Source organism: Crocodylus porosus, unplaced genomic scaffold, assembly GCF_001723895.1.
Source record: "Crocodylus porosus isolate Cpor-Errol unplaced genomic scaffold, CroPor_comp1, whole genome shotgun sequence".
Taxonomy (NCBI): Eukaryota; Metazoa; Chordata; order Crocodylia; family Crocodylidae; genus Crocodylus; species Crocodylus porosus.
In genome coordinates, this window is record NW_017728909.1 from 27,303,849 (window position 1) to 27,320,815 (window position 16,967).

Genomic DNA, 16,967 nt, shown 5'->3' on the forward strand with positions numbered 1-16,967 from the left:
GTCCTTAGCTTCAACTGCAACCAATGGAACTCAGCACCTGGCAGGATCAGTTGCCAGAATATGTCTCTTTTTCTCATTTTAGCCATTGTCACACATTACTCATTTCAGCTTTACCATGCATCAGAGCCCTTTATTCTCAACTTTGCCACAGTGTTGGGCTCTTTGTGTGATCAGTGTAAATCTACCTGCAGACTATTCACATGTAATGAAAAGATCATGTTAGGTAATTTTTTTGGCAGAAGTAATTTATTTATCTAAGAGGAATTGCATTACTATAAACAACTTCCATGTAAATCATTTAAGCATAAATGGCTTTCTAAAGTTTAACTGTAAAACAGGCACAGGCTTTGTAATGTGCACAAGTTTTGGCTGTTAATTTATAGAGCAAATGGCTGTAGCACAAAAATAAATTGCATTGTGCTCAAAGCCCTCTACTAACAATCACTAGGTACTGAAAAGATTTACACACAGACAAATGTGCACATAAGGGGTCTGACCCAAAGCTCAGATACAAACAATCTGATTTTCCAAGGCTTTGACTTGAGCTATAATTATTTGCATATGTAAAAATTCTGGTAATTTCTTCAGGTTTGTAACATAGACCTGAGACTGAATTGAATCTCAGCCTTTGCCACCAGTACCGTACCATGGGCAGAGACTGTGGTCAGCCATTCCCTGCTCCAGGGAGGGGAAAATGCCACACTGATTTTCAGCAGTGAATTCGTGGCCATTGCTCCTGTGCCACGCCCTACCACTATTGCTCTGTGCTCCCCACTACCACTGAAGGCACTGCAGGGAAGGTGCAGGGGATGAGGGATGGAAGCGTGAGGCATGCCCCTAGCTCCACTCCAGCATCTCCACTTTAGGCAGTGCCTAGGGCTCATGCCCCACTCATTCACCTGTTGTTTGCCACTCAGTCACATGTTACTTAGGGCATGAACAATGTTTATGAACAATATTCACATGGCTAAATGCTACCCTTGTACACACAAATCAAGTTGCTTGCTAGCTAAAGTCAGGCATTAGGAAATGTGTGTGCCAACATTAAAATCTGACCTTAATTTCTTAGGTTACTTTACTGCAGGGTTGTCAAGGATCTGGCCCATGGAGCCCTCTCATCTGGCCCCTGGTGCTGCCCATGGGTTTTGGAGTTGACCCACGGGCAATATGCGAGTCCTGGAGCAGGACCATGCTGTATGTGGCATCCATTCCACCCACTCCAAGACACATGCTGGATCCTGTATGCAGGGTTGGTTGGTCTGTGGGTCTGATCTGGCCGGTGGATTTGAACATTTTTATTTTTGAAAATTGAAATGCTGTCAGCTTGGTGTTTATTTCAGGTCATCTGTTGGAAGCGTAAAGGAGGAGAGAAGAAGTTTCATTCTTTTTTTTTTTGGCAAAAATCATTTTCTCACTCTTTGTTATGGTGATAAGACAGATTTTAATCTGTACCCACCTAATTAAGGGTTTGCTTATTTAATTACCTTGAGAAACTATAAACATTTGTTCTTGTCAGAAAGTTTTAGAAACAAGTATTCTTGGCTTTTAATGGACCTGAACTTACACTCCACATGTAAGCAACATTCCTATTAAAGTTACATTCTCCAAAGGAGCTTAATGAGATTGTTGCCTGCATTGAGAGCCTCTGTAGGCTTCTGTTGACTGAAGACTGCTTTTACTCTCATATAAATCCTCTACATTATGTCTGTTTGCAGTTCTTTACATGACAGATATGCAGAGACACAAACATTGCTTTTCTAGAGAGATACGCAAACAAAACACTGGATTGAAACTCCCATGCCAGGAACTTCGGGAAACATTGAATCTAGGTTCAAGTGTATACTATATCACGGTTCATGACTTGGGTGTCAATCTGTAATGGAACAAATTGGAATGATGAATTGGAACACATTAAACTTTGGGGAATCTGGATTCAGATCTGATGCGTTACATCTGTTATAGGTAACTGGAAATGGGGTCCAAGTTGCCAACTATTCTTCGGTAAATAGAAGCCTACATAATTTTTTATACAGGCAAAAATCTAATTAACTTCTCTTAGGGGAATTCTTTGTGCTTACACAGTTTGAACTTTGCTGTGGTTAGGGAACTAAAATCATTGCTTTAAAGGTAAAATGCCAACTACAGTTTATACTTGCGATTAGATCAATATCATTTTGCTGATGATTTACAGAGCAGTCCAATCTGGATAATAGTCTCAAAGTCAGAATCAGGAATGAGTTTCGCATTTTATTCAAATGATCTGGTAATCTAATTTTTACTTAGCCCATGACTGTGCTGCAGTTGTCCACTCAGGCTAGGTTACAGACATTCAAAAAGCCTGAGGCAGAAATAATCTAAGTTATGTGGTTTTCTGTAAGTGGCATAGTTTGAACCAGTAGTGAGCAGAACATACATTCACCCTAGGGAAGGAGGGCAGGGAAAGGGGGAAAGAAGGAGGACAGCTCTTAAACTTTAAATTTTAAGTCAGCCTATGCATGCCAAACTTCTGTTCTGTTAAGAGTGTACACCAGTTTCCAATATCTTGTACTGGTAAAGGTGTAATGTCTGTACCTGGCCTCAGCAGTTCTCATTGGCTCAGCTGGTGTCTCCTGAGCATCTATGTACCATCATATGGACATTTTTAATTGGAGAGTGATCCGCTTTCACTATCCAGAGACAACATCAAGTTTGGCTGTGCTCTTGCAACAATGTTCTCTGTTCTTGTCAATATTCTCAGTCCTTGCGGCATATCTGATATAGTACTGCACACACTTGATCAACCTTGTGATAAGCAAGAAGATGCTTTAATCAAATCCTTAAATCTGCAAATATGTTGACAGTGGTGTAAAGCAAAAATAGCTCATCATTTTTCAGAAATAGGACTGGTTGCAGCTATTAGGTAGTCCAGTTTCACTACATGCTTTGGAGAACAAAAAGATGTGAGGGGGTTCAGTCATTAATCTGATCCCGAGAGACAGATTATCAGTGAGGCAAGCACCATATTTGCTTGTCCAGGTATAGGTCATCTGCATGGCTTCCTCCTCCTCCCCCCACCCCAACACTCCCTGCTCAAGCAGGGATTTCCCCCTCCCCTCTGCCTTACACAGACACCTCTCAGCATTAGCTAACAGACCATACGCTAGCTAGGGTCCACGCTGTGGGAGACAAGGCAGACAGGACAGTGACACTCAAGGCTTTTTGGAGCTAATTATTCCTTCTTTGGATCCTTTTGTTTTGCTGATGGAGTGATAAATGCTCCCTGCTGTGTAACAAAAACCCTGCTGGCTCCCTGACTGACCAGTGAGGTGGGGTGGGAGGGGAATCCCTCCCCATTGGAGCATCCTGCCTGGGACTGGCCACGCGCCCCTCCCCCCCGCCAGCTTAGCACTGAGGAAGGAAAGGGAGGGTTATTTTAGCACCCTCCAGCTTCTAGCCTGAGCCACTGCAGGCATGTGCCTGCATTTTTTCAGTCCAGAGGGGATGTCTGTGCCATTACAAACTGATTCAGCCTAGGCAGGTTAGACTAACCTGCAAAGATTGAATCAATTCAGGCTCAGGCTTTTTGAATGTCTGTCCTTAGCTTAAAGGGCAAAATATGAGGAATCATTTAAGGGGCAATGGAAGCTGTGGATGCAACAGAACTGGTGGTGTTCTAGAGTCCCCTGCTCCCCATGCACTGCAGGGTAGCTTGGTATTCAGGGCAGGGCTGACAGATCTGCCACTGGGTGGAATCTCTTCCCCAAGACACAGATTGTACATTAGCTATGACAGAGCTTGCAGTCTTCAAGGTGTGCTTGCAGCTGCAAAATGCACCCAATTTTCCTGGCTGCAGAGCTAGATTCCTTCTTTCTGTCCCCTACAGAAGCCCTGAGCACAAAGCCAGTTAGCTTAGGCTAAGCACTGTAAAGAGGCACCCGGCCTAAACTTCATTCTGATTTCAAGTCCAATTCAATTGCTTAGTAAGAGCACACAACCCTGGGTTGGTGCCTGGCTTGGTCAAATTCTCTTTTGCTCAGTATGATGCAGCAGCCCTACCTGGTGATCTCCATGGTGTCTTGAGTAACCTTGAGCTTTCAGCAACATGCTATTGTCAACACCCCTAATGCCAGTCTATTGATTATAAAATGTATTGTTTATTCTGACAGCACCTTTCCTGTACATTGGAATTCAGCTACCATATTCCCCCATCCTAGTTTCACAGTTTCATAGTTGTTAGGGGCAGGAAGGGACCTTACAAATCATCAACTCCAGCCCTCCCCCACCCCGCACTTGGGCAGGAAAGACTGCTGGGATCAGATGACCCTAGCAAGATGGGCATCAAGACGTCTTTTGAAGATTGCCAGGGTGGATAACTGTACCACCTCTGGGGAGAGCCTGTTCCAAACACGGCATTCAGCTTGCAGAGATGTTTTTCCTTATATCTAGCCTGAAGCAATCTTCAGTCAGTTTGTACCCATTATTTCTTGTCCTCCCCTGGGGAGCCTTGGTGAATAGATGCTCCCCCGAGCCCTGATGTACACCCTGATATACTTATAGACTTCCAACAAGTCCCCCATAAGTCTTTTCTATTCCAGGCTGAACAATCCAAAGTCCCTCATATGTCTTGGTCTCCAGGCCTCTAATCATGCATGTGGCCCTCCTTTGGACTCTCTCAAGCTTCTCCACATCCTTCTTGAAGCGCAGTGCCCAGAACTGGATGCAGTACTCCAGTTGCAGTCTCACCAAGGCCGAGTAGAGTGGGAGGATAATATTCTTTGCCTTGCTCAAGATGCATGCCAATGTTTGATTAGCTTCCACTCCTATTACCTTCTCTTTCATCAAGAAGCAGTAATTTTGGGTGGGGACAAACATGTATTTGGAGTGCCTTCAAAAGGGGAGGGGAAGCTGCTGTTTGGGAGTGGGCAGTTACTCTCTACCTGTTACATGAGCCTCTGACAAAGCAAGTGAGCTAAACTGCTTGGGCTTCAAGGCTGCTTCATGCAAAGTGAAAGTGTGAGTGATTTTGCTACACTTGTACAGCTACGAGCTCATCAACAGGTACAGCTACAGAATAACTAACTGCTGCAGTGTCCAAGCAGCAGATTCTCCTCCCCTATAAAGCCACTACAAATGAATGTTTGCCCATAGCCTAATTTACCACCAGTATTAATTTAACACCCATTTCCAATATGCAGATAGCAGCTGACATTCACAGTTGAATGAAAAAGAAAATGATACACTAACTGAATGCTCAGCTTTCCTATTGTGTATACATTTTTAGCATCCCATTCTTCTCAAAAGCTATGAATCAGTTCTTGCCTATTTTTAACATCCACCGGGTTCACTGGACACAGATCAGTGGACTGAAATATGAAGTTAACAAGGTATTAATCTTTCTAACATAGCAGCAACATGGACAAAGATAAATGTTGTTGGTAACACATAGGTGTTCTGTCTACAGTAAAGAGAGGGATCAAATGTTTGTTCTTTTTGGGAATTTCTAGTGAATAAGAAAAAAGGGAAGTAGTATTACCCCTATACATATCATGGGTGAGAAAACCACTGGATCACCATGCCTAAAATAAAATTAGGAAGGATTCAGAGATGAGCTACCAGACAGATGATTCTGCTCTACAGTGAGAAAGATGGAAAGAGCTTGATCTATTTAGTTTATCAAACCACAACTTGAGACATTACTGAAACTCTACCTTTAAACATAGACACAGGGCGATACACAACCAAGGCAACACAATATCTAATGGCTGGACATACAGTTAAAGAAATTCAAACTGAGAAGAAGATGCAACTCTTTCATGGTAAGTAACTAACCATCTGTGCAAGTTATCAAGGGAGGTGAGGAATTAGCTATTGCTTAAAGTCTTTAGATTGAGAATAGGAGCTTTTCTAAAAAAGGTAGACTGTAGTCCAGGTTAATGATCTCCATGGTGCTCACTTGCATCCTGGAAAAAAATAGATTCTCTTAGGCTAGGGGGCAAAAATTACACAGTATAAGTGATTGGAAACCAGTTTCAAATCCATAACACAACAGAAATTCAGTGCATGTAAACCACTTTCAAAATGGCTGAACTAACTTAAGATAAGCCTTGATGGATGTAATATCAGACTTAACTGATTTCAGTTAAATTGGTTTATGGAACTTCTGTCCCAGGTCCCCGCCAGATTCAAGTTAACTCACAGACCTCCAGCATCCCAGGATGTTTTGCATCTCCCCTACAAACCCCCTCCTCACAGGGTGGGCTGCCTAGCCTTGGCCCCAGCTGTCTGCTTTGTGGTCAGGATAGCACAGGATTCTGTTGTGGGCAGACTGAATTGGTTCATGTGGTGACCAGATCTTCTTCCGAATCTGCATATCCAGACTCAGGTTAACCAGGCAAAACCAGCAAGGCATGTGTTACAATGTGTCAGGATGTTGAGAGGCTCACATGGCTATGACATGGAAACAGGACTGATTTCACTTGTGGCTTTATTTCCTTTCATAATTAGGCACATCCCATACTTGGATGTGGACAGTTTCCTTTCCAACCAGTAACATTCTCTTTTATTTGCTGACAAGTGCAAGTTTCCATTGCTTTAGAAGAGACTGGTAAGAAGGATGACAAGTTGGCTTGTTTCCTTGTCTCCCATTTAACTTCCATGGGCTGCTTAATCTTCAGCAGTGTTTAGAGCTGAAATAAGTCTCCCTTTGCTGGGACTAGATTTTTATTGTGGTCCCCCAAAGAACTGAACCGCAGACAGAATCAAACCAGCAAATGGCAGAGACAACAATCTCAAGTGATACACCCTAAAAAATGTCAGTTGCAAAACATGACATAGCTGTGATTCCACAAATTACAGATAAATGCAGAGGCAGAAAAATCAAAAGCAGAAACACACTGTGTCCTTTATATGGAAAAACCCCAAACCAAATTACCAAATTATCCAGATCAATTCCAGACATTTACACAAACAAGTGAGCTGCTGCTTTTTGCACTTAGTCCATGAGAAACACGACTGGGGTAATAAAAGCTGATCAGAAAACTGGATATTAAAAGGTGTGCAATTTTAAAGGGTATAGGTTGTAGCCATGTTGGTCTGAGGACATAGGCAGACAAGGTTCTTTGGGTAAATCTGATATCTTTTATTAGACCAACTCAGACAGTTGGAAAAAATTTTCTTTGCAAGCTTTTGGGTACAAATACCCTTCATCAGGCTAAGGAAGCATCTACGGTTGATCTGCGCTCTTCTTGTGGAGTTTTAAAAGCTCAGATATGTCCCTGTTTAGCAAAATTAACAAAACTAAGTCCTGTCCTGGTCCCCTAAAGTGCAATGTGTCTGGGCCCTCCCCCAGCACACAAGTACTCTGCCAGCACACAACCAAAGGCTCTGGAGGATGCACAGGGCATGAAGGATGAAAGGGTGAGACGGTAATTTCCTTCAACTCTAATGCTCTGCTCCTCCAACCAATGGCTGCAGTGCATGCTGCTCTCTGTGCTTTGCACAGTGGGTACAAGTAACTGGGACCTGCTCAGGGTCCCTCTACTGATTGCATTACTCTTTATGGTGGCAGCCCACTGGAAGGCGTGTTAGCTAACCAGACCCCCTCTGTATGTTCAAGAGAGCTCTAAAGTTTTGCTCCTTGCAAGGACAGGAGCTGGTTAGCAATGGGGAAGATGGTTAGCCAAGTACTTTTACCTCCACCCGGCAGTGTAATCCACTCCGCCAGACTGGGCAGGATTTTGGTGTTGATCTATGGAACGATACAGGGATGTGGTATTTTTCTAGTTTGACACATACAATCATTAGGGCTGGCTAAGACACAAGAATTCTGCTTTGCAAAAAACCTGAGGTTTCGTCATTTTTTTGGTTCTGCACTGGAATGAAAGCTAGACCTTTGAAATGTTTGGGGAGGAGTCTGGTGGGGACAGAGAAGGCTTCTAGAATGACCATTAGTCCAGTGGTTAAGGCACAAACTTGAGACATGGAAGCCGTACTGCTTTCAATACCAGGCTCTGTCTGATTGTCAGTCTGTCTTTCTTGTTACAGCTGCTGCACTTTGAATGAATCGTTAAATACTCATTGAGGCAAAGAGGTTCAATAATCCACTGTTTGAGCTACTCATATAGGAGGCTGATGCTAAAGCCTTTAGTCTGAATCAAGCAAAGAGGCATTTGAATTCTTAATTGCTGCATTTGTGGTAATCACTCTGTTAAGCTCTGAACTGCTCTGGGTGAGGACTTTCTCAAATTTTGAGCAGAAATTCCTTCTTCGACATGAGAAGCCTCCTGAACAACAGTTTTGAAAATCTGAAACATTTTCACACAAAAAATGCATCTCAGTAAACTGGCATTGTCTCATAAAAAATATTGCTGACCAATACCAATAATAAACATCTGTATTTCTGTGGTCTACTCTAATCAATGAGCTCAACACACCTACACACAGGATTGAATAATTCCTGCCAATGCCCCTTAGACTAACCTGCAAAGACTGAATCCATTCAGGCTCAGGATTTTTGAATGTCTGTACTTAGCTTAAATGTTCTGCACTGATGGAAATATGTGGGTGGCAATAAAATCTACTTACCATTCCTCCTGTTCATCAGTCCCTGTTTTTAACACACAAATTCACAGATATTGGCCCATCAGTTTTTCTGTATGCTATTTTTGCCTTTCTGCCTTCTTTGTAAATGTCTGTATATTGTTTAATATACAGAGCCTTACTTCTATAAAATGCCATAATGTCACTTCTGGTATAACTCAGGTTCAATCTACCAGCAAATATATGGTATGCTGTCAGCTGCATGTAGCATTATTCCATTGAAAACCTAACTCACCACTTCTAAAAAGCACTGCAGTGGTCACTCAGATCTTCCTGTTCCCTCACACAATTTTCGAGTTTATCCTCTTTGCTAATTTTAGTCCTGTGAAACAATGGGAGGAAAAAATATACATTGCAACACATTGTACACTGAACATCAGGGGAGTCTTCAGAATCTCCTGCAGTTCTGAGTCACTTTTTAATTTGAGGTAATCTGGAATCCCATCTGGGTTGAATTCCATCTACCTGATAATTGGCTAGCCCAGAATTTTTACTTACCTTTCATCTTTCTGATATGATATTGTTGGTGATGCTACATCACTTGGACTTAACAACCTCATCCAGACATGCAGGGGCATGTGCTTGCAGCATCACAAATTGCTGCAGTGCACACCACTGCATATGCCCCTTATTACAGGATAAATTACCCTGCAGTGGGCAAACTGCTCTTGCAGAACTCCTCTTGGCTTTTCAGCCACAGAGAGCTGGAGCCTGGGGTCAGCACTGGTATTGGCCCCAGCAATCTTACCCGGCAGCCTGGAGAAGTAGAGGCACAAGTCAGGCAGCATAGAGGCCTGGCCAACAGTCCAAGTATTGCCCGGACTGTTGTGCGTGTGCCGGTGCATGCTTGTTGGGTGTGTGTTGTGCTGGTCTTTGTTTTGTTTTGTTTTGTTTTTATTTTTTGCTACTTGGAAATCCTGGTAGCAAATTTAGCCCTGCACTGCAAATTTGCAGCACGGGGCACGTTTTAACATTTGCTGTATGCAGTTTGCGGTGCCATGAACTACATGTGCCTGCACATTTGGATGTGGCCAACTTGTCTACATCATTTGCTCAACTATGCTGCTCAATTTCATTGGGCTGAAGGCTCATTTACAGTGTTGATCCTTTTATGTAGCTAAAGGAGTTTAAAATGGCTCTAGGCTTTGTCTAAACACAAAAACTGAAGCACTTTACTGGAGTCCTTGAGTCTTGCTAATGTCCCACCTAGCTATCACTGCAAACTCTTCTAGTGGACATGGAGCTTCTACTGGCTAAAGCATTATTTTGCTGGCATTCTATATACTCATTTTCAGAATGATAGCAACTACTACCTATTTTGGTGGCATAATTGTGACTTCTCTAAGGCTTTTGCCATAAGAGCTATGTTGACTGTGGTGGGATTTTTTTCACATGTCAGATATGTAAGTAACTGCTCTTTTTGTTCTGTTCTTGATTGGAAACAATTTTGAGATCATAGAATTTCCTATAAAATGGAAGCCCTTTGATGACACCCCTTAATATCTCCCAACGACTATTTTGTCAAATCAAAACAGCACAAAAGCATTGGCAGCCAAAAAAGACTCATGCAGAAATGTGAAACCTGGCAGAAGGAAGAGACCTTCATCTCCCGTATAGTTTGGTTTAAACAGTTTCCTGATGAAAGCTTGATTCTACCATGTCCAGCAATTTTATCAAAATATCCTTCTCACATTACATTTACTATAATGACAACATCGTTGTGGGGCAGATTTAAAAAAAAATCAGACTGAAAAATCTTTTACAAGATGTCCACAAGCATTAGAGCTGCATGGGAGTGCATTTAACGTTTTATGGGAAATTCCATGATTTCAAAATTGTTTCCAATCAAGAACAGAACAGTAACAGCAGTTACTTACCTTACAGTCAGTGGAAGTCTGTAAGAAGTGTTTTTATATGCATTCCACTGTGAGTACTCATGAATCTCAGAGCACAAATGCATGAGACACAAGGAATAGTAATGCCTGTGTGGTGTACATGCATCCTGCTGCTTGTTATGTTTCACACTGTGGGCATAAAGTGTGGAGCGTACCTACTATGCGTCACTTTCTTATGAATCATGGAATCCTAGCCATGCTGGACCCCAAGAGAGAGGGACTGCAGGACAGGTTGCAGACTTTGCATATGGACAACATGTCGTACAGAACTCCAGTACTGTAAATACTCTTTAACTGCTGTTCCTCTTTCAAGTGCTGAGTTGTAAATATCCACACCAGTTCCTCAAGGTATGAAACGCCTTATCTGTTTTGCTATTAAACAACAGAAGGTTGCTCTCAGTATCATGTACGTTTTGGGAAAAGCCCTACTCTTGCAACTAGGATAACTACTGCATATCCACAGCTGTCGCTTTTCAATGGAAAGCCATATTGATCACATGTAGGGCTGCTGTATGCCCTTCTGACAACAGCAAGATAAACTCGGAATCCAGGAGGGCTCTGGAATCATTTTGCAGCTAGTTCAAAAAGGAGGCAAGTTTCTTATAGACCCCAGAATTGCATTTTGACTGTTGAACTGAAGGCTCACAGAGGAGTATGCCTTATATCCTAATAAATCTTTGAATCTTGTCTTTTGAAGTGGTTTTGTACTGGTAAGCTTTCTTATCTGCTGCTGTCACTCCTAGGGAAGATTGGACTGAAAAAGTATAGAAATACTCCTTTCTGTTAAAGGAAACTAAGTATTTCTTGTCCACACATGTGGAAGTAGGGAGTTTCGGGAGTTTCTGAGACTGGAGTCTGCCAGTCCAGTTTGGCAGGGTTCATTATTGCCTTGTTTGTAGGGACAGCTACTTTCCCGGAGGCTGAGTTGAGAACGTCCACCCATTTGTAGGGGCTTTTTTTTGTTTGTTTGTGTTTGACTTCTTTTAAAGGGATATGAAACCCAATTACTGCACTCTTCATGAAGCCCTGGAGCCCTTTAAATCATGCAGATGTGGGGTGCCTAGGAAACTACCATTCCAGTGAAGGAGGAGGTGTCTTATGCATACCCTTCTATCTTGGGAATGGGTGATAGTTTCAAGGCCATTTCTTCAGTCAGTGCCACTGGGCTGAAGACTGATGGAGGTAGGTCCACCACAGAGGCAGAAAGCTTCTGTGGTGCCACTAATATTGGTCCCTTAGCTTAATGCTTCACAACCAGGTTCAGGCCCAGTTGTTCATATGAAGTTCATGGGAAACCACTCAGGGCCATAAAGTCTGGGTAGCGAGCCAGTGTAGGGGGAGAGACTTCCCAGAGATTTTCATGGGGGTCTACTCAAAGAGCTCCTTGTGCCGTTCATCTCGGACTGTGTTTTCTTTTGCAGTCCTGGGCCCCTGAATTGTGGGTTGGCCTCCTCCATCAGCATTTAAGCTCTCTGCAGCCTCAGCACCCTGTCCTTAGCAGGTTGGGAGGTTAAAGACAGAGCATATTCCTGGAATATGGAACTCGCCCAGGCATTAGCGTGCTCGTCATTTACTCAGATGAGCCTACTGCATGAAGGCAATACTTGAATCCTAGTGACCTTCATGGGACTATTCTAGGTATAAGGTATGTTTTTCTTTTTAAATTTATTTTTAAACTGACAGGTTGTCAACAGACAACAGGAAAAACTAGCTCTATTAGTCTAACTACCTAGTAAACCATTCCTAAGTTAAAGGAGTTAAAAGTTTGCTGCAGTCTATAACCCAAAACTAAGACACTCTTTTTTGAACTGAGAGGTTTTGGGTGGAATTCATGTCTCTCCTAGGTTTTGGGAGGAAACTCATAACTTCTTCAAAGGAACAGCACGGCACCTGTGTACCAGCTGGGTATTGGTAGCCAAAAACATCTATGAGCTCAGGTCTTTGAAGCACACATCCACACTCACCTACCATGGAATATACACAAAGACAATCACTTGAAAGAGAACCAGAATATTTTGAAATTTACCATAAAATGAAATTTAAATATTGTTGTATTCTAACCACAACCTTTTTAAGCTTTAAAAAGATCTTTATAATAAAAAAAAAACCGCTTTCAAAAAGTCATTTCAAAATCAAAAATAAGAACACGTTCTGAAAATGTCAAAGCATTTTATTTCGCTGGGGGAGGGGGAGGGTTAATCTTAAAAAAACCAAAGGTGAATGTGTGTACTGCCCTGTAACTGAAAGAAAGTGTCCTTCTGTTTTCTATGCACTGCACTTTTATTGTTTTTACCAAAATGTGCTCATTTTCACAAAAATGCTGACCAAATATAATATGTACACAGGAAATGGGCAGGAGCTATAGTCAAATGGACAGGTGGAATGTGAAACCTGAATAATACATTTTCTGAATGATACCATTGTTTTGGTTCCTCAGGGGACTGGAGCATTAATCACAAAAGACGGGGAGGTGCCTATATACATGCTCCAGGGTGGGGCATGGGGGTATTTTAATTAAAGTGGCTCTCAGGGAGCTGCTCTAATTAAAATGCTGCAATGTTTCATGTATTCAGCACCTCACATTTCCAAATGGCTGTGGGGGTACTTTAACTACAACTCATCAAATGAGCTGTAGTTAAAGCGCCCCGGCTACCATTGTGAAATGTGGGGTATTGATTACAGAAGATGCTGCAGCACAGTGGAGCATTCCAGTTAGATTAAGTCTGCTCCGATGCATTCTAACCAGAATGTGTCAGATCATGTGCATAGGCACCCACGGGTGCTAAACATTTAAATGATCTATTTCCATAGAGTTTGTAGACATTAGGGCTGGAAGGGACCTTGTAAGATCATCAGGTCCAGCCCCTGACCAAAGGGCAGGAAGTCAGCTAGGGTCAAAGGATCCAGCAAGATAAGCACCCAAATGTCTCTTAAAGGTGTCCAGAGTAGGTGCTTGCACCACCTCTGGGGGGAGTCTCTTCCAAGCACCGGGGGCTCAGACAGTAAAAAAGTTTTTCCTTATGTCCAGCCTAAAACAGTCTTGCAGGAGTTTGTAACCATTGGACCTTGTCATCCTTTGGGGTGCTCCGGTGAACAGGCATTCCCCCAGATCCTGATGCACACCCCTTACGTACTTATCAGCTGCCACCAAGTCACCCCGAGCCTGTGCTTCTCCCAGCTGAAAAGTCCCATGGCTTACAGCCTCTCTTCATAAAGCCTATTTTCGTGCCCTCTGATCATGTGTGTGGCTCTCCTCTGCACTCTTTCAAGCTTCCCCACACCCTTCCCAAATTGTGGAGCCCAGCTGTGGCCTCACCAAGGCCGAGTACAGTGGGAGGATGAGTCTTGCTTGAGATGCATCAGTAGATGCAAGCCAGAGTTTTCTTTGCTTTGCTGGCCCTGGTATCGCATTGGTGGCTCACGTTCATCATGTGGTCAGTCATGACCCCAAGTCACTTCGGTCCTGGTGCTAGCGAGGATAGCATTGCTGAGCTTGTAAGTGTGATTTGGGTTACCCCTGCCCCACCCATCCCACCCCAGAGTGGAGCATCTTGTATCTCTCCATAACGAATACCATCAGGTTTTCATCTGCCCAGCTTGCAAGCCTGCATCACCAGCCTATCCTCAAGTGTGAACACTGTTTCCCAAAGTTTGGCATCATCAGTGAACTTAGCCAGTCCACTTCTGACACCAGAGTCCAGATCACTTATAAAGACATTGAAGAGTACAGGTCTGAGAACAGAGCTTTGGGGAACACCACTGGTCACTGAGTGCTATGTTAATTTGGTTCCATCAACTACAGTTCTCTGGGTCCAAGCTCAGAGCCAGTTCCCCAGCCATTAGACTGTAGTGTAGTTGAGGCCGCAGTTGCCCAACCATGAGGACATCATGGGACAACAGGTCAAAGGCTTTTTTAAAGTCCAAATATATTATATCAACCTCTTCCCCACTTCCTCACCTCTTCCCCTCCTCCCTCTTATTTGGAATTCCTGCCTGTGACAACAACATGCTCTGCACACCTCTATGATCCCTTTGTCTTCTATGATGCCTACAACTCTTCCTATATTTATTTTTAAATGCCTTCAGGGTATAGGCAGGAGAAGGCTGGGGCTAACAGGGCTTAGACCCCCCCAAATGCAGGGCAGTGGGTAGGGGCACAAGGCAGTCCAGCTGCAGGCTCTGAGCAGCTGCAGCAGGGGTGGGAGGGGTGCACACGCAGCAGTGAGGGGCAGGTGCTGGCGCTGCACAGCTAGGGCAGGGCATGGGACAGAGCTGTGAGCAGCTCATCTCGGGGAAGCGGCTCCTGATGCTACACGCACCCTGGGAGGGCAAGTGTGGCAGGTGCCCCTAGATCTGTGCTCAGGGTACGGGCAGGCTACTGCTATGGGCTGGAGCCCGTGGGCGCTGGGCTCCTCCTGGTGGGAGTGCTGGGCTCAGCTGCGCTCAGGGCAGGCAGCAGTGGTGGTGCTGGGAGGAGAGCTATGAGGGGAGGCTGCAGCCATCCCAAAATTCACTGTAGCCTCCACCTAGCACTGCCACTGCCCACCCTGAGCACAGCATGTCCGAGCTGAGGAGAGCCTGGTGGCACCCCTCAGCCCCAGCCCACAGTGGCAGCCTGTCCTCGTCCTGTGCACAGATCCAGGGCACATGTGCCCCATGCCCTCCTGGGGTGCATGCTGTAGCAGGAGCTCCCCACCTCCCCCAATGCCAGGCTCTCCTCAGATGTCCTGCCCCTACCCCAGCTTCTGTCTATACACCTCTGAACACGTGTATAGGCAGAAGGACTGTGTGAAGCTTCAGAGGCTGATTCAATTCGGTTGAGATTCAGCCACTGAATCTCTGAATCCAAATATAATCAGGAGACCCTTTCATCTCTCCAAATCAATTCAGAGAGATTCAATGATTTGGACATAGGCACAGCTTTAAATGTTTTTTTCTATATACATCAAGGTACAAGACAGCTTGTGAATGCTGAGATGGTGGGGTAAATGGAGCATCCAAAGGGAGCACAGGGGAGAGGGGGTCCCCAGCATGCTCAGAGGTGGACCCAGAAGTAGACCAGAAGCCCTTCTGGTCCACTTCTGGGCCCACTGTGGAGCATGCAAGGGAGCATCTCCCTACCCCCTGGCTCAGCAACTGGTGCCTCCTAGGTCTGGGAAGGGCCACCTGGGGTCCACCCATGGCATATTGCCAAGCCGGGGGGCTGCAGGGGGCGGAGAGTCCCCTGCACATTCAGCAGTGGATCCAGAAGTACTTCCAGTCTACTTCCAGGTCCGCTGCTGAGCACATGTCCCCCCACCATGCTCCTGTGGGATGCTCCATCTACCCCACCATGGCAGCATTCACAAGCTGCCCTGGTACCTCGAGGTATGTAGAAAAAACATTTAAAGCTATATCTATGGCTGAATCACTGATTCTCCGAATCAGCATCAAATCTTCAAATTCAGCTTTGGCCAAATTGAAATCAGGACAGTGATCTGAATCAATTAACTGAATCACTGCCCTTGATATAGGATTCATCTGAATTGAATACAGCCCATTTTGCACACTCCTAATAGGCAGCCCATATTTGTGCATGCAATTATTATGTCCCAACTGTAGGACTTCGTGTTTGTTCTTGTTAAAATCCAACTGATTGAGTGTGTACCATTTTTCCAGTCTCTCTCCAGGTCACTCTGGATCCTAGCTCTATCCTCCAGAGTGTCTGCAACTCTGCCCAACTTGGTGTTTTCCACAAATTTGCTAAGTGTGCACTCAATCCCATCATCCAAATAATTAACAAAGGTAGTAAACAATACCAGATCCATGGCAGACCACTGGAAAACTCTTTTGATACCTCCTCCCGATTAGACACTGAGTCATTGATAACTACTCGTTGAGCACAATGACCAAGCAAGTTATTTGTCCACCTTATAGTACAGTAAAAGCTCTGTTATCCAGCATCCCCCAGGAATAGGGGATGCCAGATAACAAAATATGCTAGTTGAGTGGCCCGGGCCACCGCCTCTCCTGCTGGCCCTCCTGCGGCATTGCTGCCCCTCCTGCAGGCCCCGCAGGACAGGGAGGTGGGCCCAGCACAGCCCTGCCCCCAGGCTGTGGGGGTTCAGCAGCGCAGGCTGCTTTGTCCTGGGCCATGGGGGCTCGGAGAAACAGGAAGTGCCACGGTGGGCACTTCCGGTTTCACTTCATTTTACAAGCCAGCATACCAGGTTGCCAGCTTAGCAGATGCCAGTTACCAGAACTTTTACTGTACTTTCATTTAGTCTTCCCAAATCTTAATGTGGCTACTCACCAGCCAGTTCTTTTTAGATGCGCTCTAGTGTAACCACCACTCCCCTCCATCCTATCACCACCACCACTCCCCTCCATCCTACCAGCATGAACAGGAAACATAATTGCTCCTACTGATACCCTAGTGCCCATATTTGTCATCCAGTCAAGTAAATAGTTAGTCAAACACACAGATAGGTCTCTTTTCTGCCCTTGCTTCTGTAT

At 44.5% G+C, this 16,967-nt stretch overlaps 1 long non-coding RNA gene across 1 annotated transcript; it reads right to left on the bottom strand.

The window, feature by feature from the left end:
* Positions 1-1,304: 1,304 nt before the first annotated feature.
* Positions 1,305-3,016, bottom strand: LOC109308199. The gene is made up of 2 exons (XR_002100532.1): positions 2,626-3,016; positions 1,305-1,345 (listed from the first exon to the last, which is right to left on the bottom strand). It is a non-coding gene; the product is annotated as an uncharacterized LOC109308199 (long non-coding RNA).
* Positions 3,017-16,967: the final 13,951 nt, after the last annotated feature.